This window comes from Schistocerca nitens, chromosome 11, assembly GCF_023898315.1.
Source record: "Schistocerca nitens isolate TAMUIC-IGC-003100 chromosome 11, iqSchNite1.1, whole genome shotgun sequence".
Classification (NCBI taxonomy): Eukaryota; Metazoa; Arthropoda; class Insecta; order Orthoptera; family Acrididae; genus Schistocerca; species Schistocerca nitens.
In genome coordinates this window covers 156379773-156392041 of record NC_064624.1, presented here as the reverse complement: position 1 = coordinate 156392041, position 12269 = coordinate 156379773, and the positions used below count along the sequence as shown (strand labels likewise).

The 12269-nt window shown below is 48.5% G+C and overlaps 1 long non-coding RNA gene across 2 annotated transcripts in view; it reads right to left on the bottom strand.

The window, feature by feature from the left end:
• The window catches only part of LOC126213396 (uncharacterized), a 37590-nt gene extending 26058 nt beyond the window's left edge, over positions 1-11532 (bottom strand). Inside the window, exon 1 of one of the 2 annotated variants that reach the window (XR_007541159.1) lies at positions 11444-11532. This is a non-coding gene — a long non-coding RNA (uncharacterized LOC126213396). The remainder of the gene's footprint in view (positions 1-11443) is intronic. The other variant, XR_007541158.1, reaches the window with a different exon arrangement.
• Between the last annotated feature and the right edge of the window lie 737 nt (positions 11533-12269).

The following is a 12269-nucleotide window of genomic DNA, read 5'->3' as shown; positions in this document are numbered from 1 at the left end:
ATTTTTGCATTTCTTGCAATTTTTTCTTGTTTTCCTCTTCCTTTTGTTTACTTGAGATTTGCATACAAAATTTGATGATCTTGAGATAATGGAAGGCACTGCCAAATGTTTTCCCAGAGCTAGTACAAACCGCCTGAGTCTATGAGTAACGCTTTTTGCTTAATGATTGTTTTCTGTTTAAATGATGTATGCCTCCATGCAAGCAATATCCAGAATGTTGTAAAAAAAAAAAATGCTAATGGCCATCTGTGTGTCCTCCTTTTTACAGTGTAATGAGAACACTTCATATTATTAACACCCCCCCCCCCCCCAATTGTGCTGTTCTCATGGTGTATAACACCTGACTTTGAAAGAGGGCCAGATAATGCATTACAGATAATGCCAGAACTGCTTTCTTCTTCTTTGTAACATATGAACACAGAATCCAAATACAGATGACAGTTCTTGGCGCGAAGAGGAAGGTTCCATCTCAGGTGGTATATAGGGTTTGTTTCTTTTCACAGTAGCAACTATGAACAAATCCCAAATCAACAGCCTTGTTAATGGTAGAACTTGTCAGTGACTACATTTCTGCAATACCTTTGAAATAGTAACAAAACCTTTATGAAATTACAAGGAATTTTTTTTTTTTTTTTTTTTTTTGTGGTTTTAGGGCGCACAACTTCAACGGTCATTAGCGCCCAGACTACGTGAGGAATGCACCGCGAGTCACAAGTTTAAAACAGCAACGAAACGGAAAACACGATAAAAGACAGACTGACAGGCATAGGATTAAAAAAGGAAAACAGCAGAATCAAATGTCCTTTGAGAGGGTTGTCAAATTGATAAAATGAAGAACGCGAGCAGCTGCTCGTGGGTCATCCGCTAAAATGGCTTCTACAGTAGATGGCAGGCCAAGATCAAGACGCAGGGTGTTAAAATCCGGACAGACCGTTAAAATGTGGCGGACCGTCAGCAATTGCCCACATGGGCAGAACGGCGCCGGCGCAGCCGTCAGCAGATGGCGATGGCTGAACCGGCAGTGGCCAATTCGTAACCGGGCCAAAACGACCTCCTCCCGCCGAGAAGGGCGTGAGGACGACGTCCAAGCCACGGGAAGAGGTTTCAGGGCCCTAAGTTTGTTGTCTGTAAGTGCAGCCCAATCGGCATGCCACTGCGATAAAATGCGCCAACAAATTACCCTGCTACAATCTGACGAAGGGACACAACAAGAAGCTGTCCGAGGCTGGAGGACCGCAGCCTTGGCCGCGGCATCTGCAGCTTCGTTCCCAGGGATACCGACATGGCCAGAAACCCACATAAAGCTAACCGGAGAACCGACGTCTACCAGCTGCTGAAGAGAGCGTTGGATCCGGTGCACGAAAGGGTGAACCGGGTACGGATCACTGAGGCTCTGGATAGCGCTCAGGGAATCGGAGCAGATGACATATGCAGAATGTCGGTGGCGGCAGATGTAAAGGACAGCCTGGTAGAGGGCAAAGAGCTCAGCTGTGAAGACCGAACAAAGGCCATGGAGCCGGTATTTGAAACTTTGTGCCCCGACAATAAAAGAACACCTGACCCCGTCAGTGGTCTTAGAGCCATCTGTATAAATGAAGGTCATATTAATGAACTTCGAACGAAGTTCGATAAAACGGGAGTGGTAGACTGAACCGGGGGTAACCTCCTTCGGGAGCGAGCAGAGGTCAAGGTGGACGCGAACCTGAGCCTGGAGCCAAGGTGGCGTGTGGCTCTCGCCCACTCGAAAGGTTGCAGGGAGTGAAAAATTAAGGTGTTGAAGGAGGCGACGAAAGCGAACTCCAGGGGGTAGCAGGGCAGAGACATACAACCCGTATTGACTGTCGAGAGAGTCATCAAAAAAGGAATGATAAGACGGGTGGTCGGGCATTGCCAGTAGCCGACAGGCATACCGACAAAGCAGTATATCGCGCCGGTAGGTGAGTGGCAACTCACCAGCGTCAGCATGAAGACTCTCGACGGGACTAGTATAAAACGCTCCGATCGCAAGTCGTAAACCCCGATGTTGTATGGAGTTGAGGCGGCGTAAGATGGATGGCCGTACAGAGGAGTATACGAAGCTTCCATAATCCAGCTTGGAGCGGATGATCGACCGATATAGGCGAAGTAGGACGGTTCGATCCGCTCCCCACGACATACCACTGAGAACACGGAGGACATTTAGAGAACGGGTACAACGGGCAGCCAAATATGACACATGTGGAGACCAACTAAGTTTCCTGTCAAATGTAAGACCTAAAAATTTTGTTGTCTCCACGAATGGGAGAGCAACGGGACCGAGTCATAAGGACGGTGGGAGAAACTCTTTGTAGCGCCAGAAGTTAATACAGACCGTCTTCTCGGCAGAAAAACGGAAGCCATTGGCGACACTCCACGAGTAAAGACGGTCAAGAGAACGCTGAAGACAGCGCTCCAGGAAACACGTGCGCTGCAATAGATGGTAAAATCGTCCACGAAAAGGGAGCCTGATACATCAGCTCGGAGGCAATCCATTATTGGATTGATCGCTATGGCGAAGAGAGCGACGCTCAAAACTGAGCCCTGTGGCACCCCATTCTCCTGGCAAAAGGTGTGTGACAGGACAGAACCCACACGTACCCGGAACTGTCGATCCATTAAAAAGGAACGAATAAAAAGAGGGAGGTGACCGCGAAGGCCCCATGTATGCATGGTGCGGAGAATGCCCGCCCTCCAACAGGTGTCGTAAGCCTTCTCCAAATCAAAGAACACAGCCGCGGTCGGTCGCTTCCGCAAGAAGTTATTCATAATGAAGGTCGACAAGGTAACCAGATGGTCAACAGCAGAGCGGCGCCTACGAAATCCACATTGTACATTGGTAAGTAGGCGTCGAGACTCGAGCAACCAAACCAATCGAGAGTTAACCATTCGCTCCATCACTTTACAGACACAGCTGGTAAGCGAGATGGGTCGATAACTGGAGGGCAAGTGCTTGTCCTTCCCCGGCTTAGGAATCGGGACAACAATAGACTCGCGCCAGCATGCGGGAACATGTCCCTCAATCCAGATGGGATTGTAAGTACGAAGAAGAAAACCTTTACCCGCAGGAGAAAGGTTCTTCAGCATCTAAATATGAACAGAATCAGGCCCTGGAGCGGAGGACCGTGATCGGCCAAGTGCGTTTTCGAGTTCCCGCATGGTGAATGGGGCATTATAACTTTCACGATTCGAGGAGCGGAAGTTAGGTGGCCTAGCCTCCTCTGCCTGTTTGCGGGGGAGGAAGGCAGGGTGGTAATGAGCGGAGCTCGAAACCTCTGCGAAAAAGCGGCCGAAGGCATTGGAGACAGCCTCAGGGGCCACAAGGACGTCATTCGCGACCGTCAAGCCAGAAACTGGTGAGTGGACCGTAGTGCCAGATAGCCGGCGCAGGCTACCCCAGACAACAGAAGAAGGAGTAAAACTGTTGAAGGTGCTTGTGAAAGCAGCCCAGCTGGCTTTCTTGCTTTCTTTAATAATACGACGACACTGTGCACGTAGTCGTTTATAATTGATACAATTCGCCACTGTAGGGTGGCGGTGAAAGGTGCGTAAAGCACGTCGACGAGCACATAAAGCGTCTCTACATGCTGCGGTCCACCAGGGGACCGGTACGCGACGTGGAGAAAAAGTAGGGTGAGGGATGGAATATTCAGCAGCAGTGAGAATGACTTCCGTCAGGTGTGCGACCTGACTATCGCAGCTTGTGAATGTTTGATCCTGAAAGGTCGCCCTGGAAGAGAAGAGCCCCCAGTCTGCTTTGGAGATGTTCCAATGAGATGAGCACGGAGAGGGGGTATGCTGCAGGAGATGGATAACACACGGGAAGTGGTCGCTCGAATATGTATCAGAAAGTGCATACCACTCGAACCAGCGTGCAAGTTGGGGAGTACATATAGAGAGATCTAAATAGGAATAGGTGTGAGATGTGTCCGAAAGAAAAGTAGGGGCGCCAGTATTGAGGCAGACAAGATTGAGCTGGTTGAAAAGGTCTCCTAACAGGGAGCCTCTCGGGCAGGATGCTGGAGAGCCCCAAAGGGGATGGTGGGCATTGAAATCTCCAGTTAACAAAAATGGTGCAGGTAGCTGAGCAATAAGTTGCATCATGTCCGCCCTGGTAACGGCAGACGACGATGGAGTGTAAACGGTACAAATGGAAAATGTAAAAGTGGGGAGAGTAATGCGGATGGCAACTGCCTGCAGGCCGGTGTGCAACGTGATGGGATCGTAGTAAATATCATCTCGGACCAGCAACATAACCCCTCCATGAGCTGGGATACCTACCACAGGGGGTAGGTCAAAACGCACAGAGGTGTAGTGTGCCAAGGCAATTTGATCGCATGGGCGTAGCTTCGTTTCCTGGAGGGCTACGACGAGCGGACGGTGCAAGCGGAGCAGCAACTTCAAGTCCTCTCGGTTGGAGCGAATGCTGCGAATATTCCAGTGAATAAGTGCCATGGTAAGAAAAAAAAAGAAGATGAAAGAAGGGGTCACCTCGAAGGCCGCTGAGGGCCTGGCTTCGAGCGAGCACTGCCGCCGCTATCAGTAGGCGGACAGTCATCGTCCATTGGGTCTATAGGTTCATCGGCCATCTTGGGAAGATGGCCGGGAGGGGGAGCTTCCTCCGCCAGTGAACGGCCAGATGTTCGGCTACCAGCGGTGCGGCCAGGCGAAACGGAGGACGGCCTGGGGCGGCAACCGCTGGGTGGCGCAGGAGAAGAAATGCGCCGTGGCGGAGAAGGAGAACTGTGCTTCCTATGTGCCTTCTTGGAAGGTCGTTTGGTGGAAGTACCGGTCGAAGGCTGGGAGGTCGAGGTACGTAGGAAGTCTGCACGGGACGGTTCCTTCTTGAAGGCCCGTGCATCTGACTTCTGGGTCGTCGTCTTAGCAGAAGCTGATGAAGGGGCTGGTGTCTGTGGGGTGATGGGAGGAAGAGGAGACGTCGACCGCGCGATCTTAGCACTGGCCGAACGGACGACCGTGGTGCTGAAGGTCAGATTGCATGTCTGGGTTGCCACCTCCCTGGTAGTCCGAGGAGAGGCGAGGACAGTACTGTATTTCCCCGCTGGGAGCAGCGTGGGCTTCCTACTAGGCATTAGCTTGCGAGCAGCCGAGGTGGACACTTTCTCTTTGACCCGAATTTCTTGGATACAGCGTTCTTCCTTATAGACAGGACAGTCACGGGAGGATGCGGCATGGTCACCCTGACAGTTCACACGACGAGGAGACGGAGGTGGACAGTCACCCTCATGGGCATCCCTGCCACAAGTGACACATTTAGCCGCATTGGAACAAGACTGGCGAGTGTGATTGAAACGCTGACACTGGTAGCAGCGCGTAGGTGTCGGGACATAGGGGCGAACAGAAATGACCTCGTAGCCCGCCTTGATGGGCGATGGCAGCTGAACACTATCGAAGGTCAAGAAAAGTGTCCGGGTCGGTACAAGGTCATTGTTGACCTTTTTCATGACCCTATGGACAGCCGTCATGCCCTGCTCAGCGAGGAAAGATTTAATCTCCTCGTCAGTCAAGCCGTCGAGGGATCTAGTATAGACCACACCACGAGACGAATTCAAAGTTCGGTGAGCCTCCACCCGGACAGGGAATGTGTACAGGAGTGTGGCCCGAAGCAGTTTTTGTGCCTGAAAGGCACTCTCAGTTTCGAGTAATAAGGTACCGTTACGCAACCTGGTACAAGATTTGACAGATCCGGCTATGGCATCGACGCCCTTCTGGATAACGAAAGGGTTGACAGAGGAAAAATCCTTTCCGTCCTCAGATCGAGAAATGACAAGGAACTGTGGGGCAGGCGGTAGTACTTTTGTCACTGGTAGCTGGTCAAGTTTCCGTTTTTGGGCAGAAGTCGAGAGAGATGGAGTGAAATCCATTGCGGAGGAATCCCGCACGATTGCCAGCGTCTCCGATGGCGCGCTCCTTCCTTGTGGGGACCCTCTCAGAGGGCACTCCCGCCTTAGGTGAATGTTTATACCTCAGGTCACACCTCCCGAGAAACAGACGGAGGGACCAATCGGCATGGTCAGAAGGTATCAGCTCAGGCAATCACCCCTCCCCGGGCCTGGCCTTTACCAGGGGGTATGCGCGTGCCTTACATGTCTACCCAGGGCGGGGAATTACGCGTTACCCCGTCACCGGCTACGCGTGCGAACGCGTGGGTCGGCCTTCAGGCGCGCACAGGGAGGAAGGAAGAAGAGGAAAAAGGAGAGAGAGAGAGGGAGGGAGAGAGAGAGAGGACAGACTGTCTCAAACGCCGAGGCGGAGACCAGAGAAGGCAAGGAGAAGAAGGCAATGAGAAGGCAAGGAGAAGAAGGCAATGAGAAGGCAAGGAGAAGAAGGCAATGAGAGGGCAAGGAGATTTTCCAGGGGAAAGTGTAAGGAAGACAGTGAGGTGGAGAAGAGCAAAGAAAGGAACCAACCAAAGGAAGGAAGAAACGAGAAGTGAAAAAGCAAAATGACCGCAAATAGAGGTCGTGGAACCGTCCGTCTCCGGACGCAGGCGCTAACTACCCCCTTGAGGGGGATGGACTCCTTTTAGTCGCCTCTTACGACAGGCAGGAATACCTCGGGCCTATTCTAATCCCCGGACCCGCAGGGGGGATTACAAGGAAATGAATACTGCTAGCTGCATACAGGCGTTGATACAAGTCAATGGGGACTGACCCCATTGCCTTATAGCAATGCCTGTATGCAGCTAGCGGTATTCATTTCATTATAATTTCATTCTAACGAGCTGCATGGTCACCAATGGTATCTGTTCTTTCGGACATGTCCGAAACAACAGACACCATCTTCATATATAAGACCTTTACTACTCTCCCCCCTTGATTAGTTTGTCTTCCAGAAGCAGATTTACCTGTATGAATTTGACCAGTTATTAGATAAGATTTTCACAAATCATAAAACCATGAAACCTTCATACCATTGTTGCCTGGCTTGGAGGGCATGTACAGGGTAAAACTCATCTTTCCTTTGTAAGGAAAAAGCTGCTAATCAACAGTGCAGTTTTTACAAAGATTTGAATTCAGCATTTCAAATATGCCAGATATTGCAAAAGCTTTGTCACTTTTCAAACGCTCAGCCCTAGTGTTCACACAGTCTAATCTTATAAATCTGCTTATCTGCCAAAACCCATTGAGGGATAAGCTTGCACGATACAATGGAAATGCAATTCTCTTTGTGTATTCAGTGTTAGAGAATCTTATTCCAGCTGCAATCAGTATACCAAGACAGACATCAAATTCTTTAGTTGTCAACGGCTCCCACACTTTCGCTGTCTCTTCTGAATTGATGTTATAATTTGTGAATATCTGATTTGCTTTCTTATTGGTTTCACGTATTATTATTTCACACATTTCTTCTGTAAATACGTAGGATGGAACTTGAATAGTGGCAACACTGCTGCGGACACACTATGCAATGGAATCTACTACTGTCGCCGATAGCACACGTTGTCGAGATACCCACCTTACCTCCAAGCAAACGGACACCGGTGTGCGCACAGTCGAGGGAAACACAGTCACTTGTGAGCGAGCGGTCTAACATAACGGTGTCACTATGTTTTCGAAACAGGAACAACGGAGTCGGATCAAGATTGAACGTGCCAGAGGTCGTACAGCACAACCGTGTCATCGAGGTCTTCGAGAGCCGTGCGGGGAATCGGCATTGCCGTACAGAACAGCGGCACCTTTGGTAAAAGCCTTCCACGACGGCCGGCAAACTGTGGCAGACACACATCGGGAAGGTTGTCGTAGCATCTCTGAAGACAAAGTACGTGCTGTTGCCGTGTTAGTGGACAGTGATCGACACCGTACGATTCGTGAGCTCGCCCACGAAGCCGGATTAGCGCATACAACTGTGCTTCGCATCCTGAAGGAATGCCTGGGCACGCAAAAAATTGCATCACAATGGGTTCCACACAACTTGACAGAAATGGATTCATTATGACACTGTTCAGATTAACTTGGAGTGCTATGAGCTGCAAACGAGAGGCTTTCTTAAGCTGTATCATAACACTGGATGAGACACGGGCCACATCGTACGAGCCAAAACTGAAACGCCAATCCGACAAATGGCCACATTACGGGTCGCCGCGAAAGTCAAAAGTGCGTCAGAGCCACAGTATGGTGAAAGTTATGGTGGTTCTCGTGTACGACTGTGATGATGTTATCCTAACGCATTACGTTCCTCCACGGCAGACTGTCAATGCACAGTATTACTGTTTGTTTTTGGAGCATCACCTGCGACCAGCTTTGCGAAAGAAGCGGCGACACTTTCTGCGCAACTCACGCATCATTTTGCACAATAATGTACAAGCACATTCAGCACAAGCTGTGGCTGCTCTGTTCGGTCGACGGGACTGGGAAGACTGTACCGTCCACCATACTCTCCGGACTTAAGTCCTCGTGACTTTGATTTGATTCTGAAGAAACCAGTTCGTGGCATTCAATTGAGAACTGTTCCAGAGATTCGACAGGCAGTAGACTGCTCCATTCGCACCATCAACAGAACAGGCTCTGATAATGGTATATTACGCCTTCCACATCGCTGGCAACAGGTTCTACACAATGCTGGTGACTACTTTGAAGGACAGTAACAAGCGCAAACACTTAACTCTTTTGCATCAGTTGTGAATAAATACTTGCCAGTTCCAACCCTCCTATACTCTTGAAGATGTCTTTTGTAGAAAGAAGTTTTGTTGTAAGTTCTAAGCCCTTTCCTGCAAAATATTAGGCTTCAGCAACTTTCTTGTCCCAAAAGGTTCCTTATGCCATTTAGTTCCATCTTTACCATGTAGAATGCCTGCAGAAGACACAGTTGTTTTCGCTAGCTATGTCATTTTCATCGCTACTATTATTACTTTCCGCCCCCCCCCCTCTCTCTCTCTCTCTCTCTCTCTCTCTCTCTCTCTCTCTCTCAACTTCAATATTACTACAAGCACCAACAGCATCTCCAATATCTGAAGCAGCAGCACCTTCCTCACACAGAATCCATTCATCTGTAGAAACTTCGGAGTTGAAATCTGTAGCACGATTCTCTCCTGTATCAACAGCTGATGATAACTTTCTAATATACTCTTCTCTAGCTTCATAGCTTAATCTGCTGTATTCAGATTTAGAGAGTTCCAGTTTATTGTCAAGAGAATCCACAGTTGAGGTTCAGAGTGGCAAAGATTGCATAATAATGAACATTTCATAATGTTGTGCAACAGTAACAAAAATTGCCAGCAACAGTTAGTATGCCTTGTTGCAACAATTTCGAATACACCCAGAACTGAGTGTTGCCAACCGTGACTACAACAATAAATTGATTGATTACCCCAATAACCTGGTGATAGAATGAAGTATTTTTAGTGCGACCACAAGGGTTAAAGAAGGTTATAACAGGTGACAAAACGTGGGTACACAGGTATGATGTCAAAACCGAGGTCCAATCATCCAACAGAACTGCCTGAAGAGCCAACATTGAAAAAAAGTTGAAAAGTTCGATATCACATGTGAAGGTCTTTCCACTGTTTTTTAATTACAATGGAATAGTGCATCAAGAGTTACTGTTCTGCTCGTATGGCGAATAAGAAATACCACCTGGAGGTTACGTGCCATTTGCGGGAAGCAGTCCGAATAAAATGGCAAAAACTGTGGCAAAACCACTCGTGGAAATTGCATCACAATAATGCTCCCACTCACACCTCTAAGCTCCTTCGTGATTTTTTGACAAAAACTAAACTGTCACGTTGTCTCAGCCACTGTATTCACCGGCTATGCCCCCTGTGGCTTCTTTCTCTTCCCAAGGTTGAAGAGAACCATGAAAGGACTTTGTTTTGCAATCATTGATGAGATAAAAACAAAATTGTGTTGCTTGAGGCTTTCCCGACGGACATGTTGCATATATGGTTCTCGGGCGAGACGTCTGATGTCATAGTGAAAACTCCACAATATTTCATCAGCGCAACTGGCAGACACCTTAGGTGCGACGAACACACCGCTAAGGCAGGACCAGAGCCCCGTATTTATGCCAGTCTTAGGCAGGAAGTGCGCATGCGTGGAGGCGCCAAATTCGATGGCCAATAGCGACGATATCAACCGATAGCTGGAAGGACAGCAACGCCACCTACAGGATGATGAACCAAAGACTTCGGCGCACGCGCGGAGGCCGCCACCATTGCTCTGCGCTGCCATCAGCCGCCCCAGCGACCTCTGTCGGAAGCCGCAAGCGCGGAGGCTGCCGCTGTTACTCTGCGTTGCCGTCGGCCACCACAGCGACCTCTGTTGGAAGCCGCAAGCAAAAATGCGCGTTCACGTAGGCGCCTCGATTATCCTCCCATTGTCAACAGAATATTTATGTTGCTGGTGAATTGTCATCCGCCTTATGACCAATAGTACTCCTCTCTGCTCGAAGCGACTTCAATATTGCCAGTGGATATAGCTGTACTAAGCTGAAAGCCCGTATCTCTGTTTACAAGATTCGTCGAGCTACGTATTTCCACTGCTTCCTTAATATCACTGTCCCAGTATGAACTGGTCGATGCAAGAATTTTGGTATGTTGATAATTCATAGAATGGCCTGTACTGAGACAATGCTCGGCCACTGCAGACTTTTCTGGTTGCTCCAGACGAGTGTAGCGTCTGTGTTCAGTACATCTCTCTTCTACAGTGTGACAAGTTTATCCGATGTACGACATGCCCCAGCTACAAGGAATCTCGTAAACACCGGGTCGTCTTAGGGCAAGGCTGTCCTTAGATGAGCCCAAAAGAGCTCTGAGTTTTGCTGGCGGACAAAAGACACATTTAACTTTATGCCTCTTCAAAAATCTTCCTATTTTTGAAGAGACACTGCCGATGTATGGCAAGATGACCATTCCCCTTTGTTCTTCACCTTCTTGCTGAAGGAGCTGAACACCGTAACAAAAAGTGAGTTCCACAAGTGCTTCCGAGATTGGAAAAAGCACTGGCACAAAAATTCCTGTTACCTTTTTTATTCCTTTTAATCGCAGCTTGTGTAGCACTGACAACCATCGCAACTACATACAACTATACGGCTGAAGTGGAAATATTCCACGATGTCCCACAGCAAATTCCGCATTTTTTCAACCAAAAGCTGGCCAGGGTGGCCGAGTGGTTCTAGGAGCTACAGTCTGGAACTGCGCGAACGCTACGGTCGCAGGTTAGAATCCTGCCTCGGGCACGGATGTGTGTGATGTCCTTAGGTTAGTTAGGTTTAAGTACTTCTAAGTTCTAGGGGACTGATGGCCTCAGAAGTTAAGTCCCATACTGCTCAGAGCCTTGTTGCGTTACTTATTGAATGCCTCTCATAAATAGCAACTCTCGAATGAATAAAAAAACCTTACTGAAACCACAAGGTTTGGTCTTCACAACAAATTCTACTTAGTAGCATAAATTCAGCAGTCATTACGAACCTCATAGAACCAATAAGCACCATGGCGAGTTGTCTGTCACTGACGGCAACAAGCTCTGCCCAATGTAGGTCACACACATCTTGCAGGGAATTTGATGTTCTTCACATTACAGATCACCATCTCATCTGCAAGCGGGCCATTCAACTAGCCTAAAAATTATTTTCTTGCATTATTATCGAAAGCTAATTATTCTAAAGTAATGTATCTGACACACAAGGTCTCCACACACTGCCCGAGTCAACTCTTGACAGCCGGAGTCTGAACTCTAATGACTTACCTTGTACGAAAGAGTAATCAAAACTTTGTGAGCAGTCTTCCAACTGGTTTGCTGCAGCGCGAGTCAGTTTTCTCTTCGCCTGGGAGCAGCAGTTACACCAAACATGCACGAGTTGTACATATTCCAGACTCACTCCAAATTCTTAAATTGTGAAAATTACAGCGTCACCATCTTTGACAGCTGTGTTTGCCCCGACTACTGTCGGGCTCCCCACTGTTATGTGCAACTTTTTAGTAGAGACGTCACAAATTTCATCCTAAATTTTATGTTTCACTTTACCATCTATCCTCAGGTGACTGAAATTCTCACAAGTGGGAGAAAGTGGTGCACAAAGCCAGAAACTCTCACTGTCTCCCCAAACGACCCGGTTATCGGGTTACAGACACCCGACTGCCACCGTTGGCATGAAACTGAGGAAAACTGGAATGTCGGTGTAACATCTCCCAAGTGATCCAGTAATAATGTCTTTGTGATAGTATTTTCCAAGTATGTACAGTCCAGCACTTCTACTGAAGAGCCTAACAGCATAGACCGACGGACCTTGTTTAT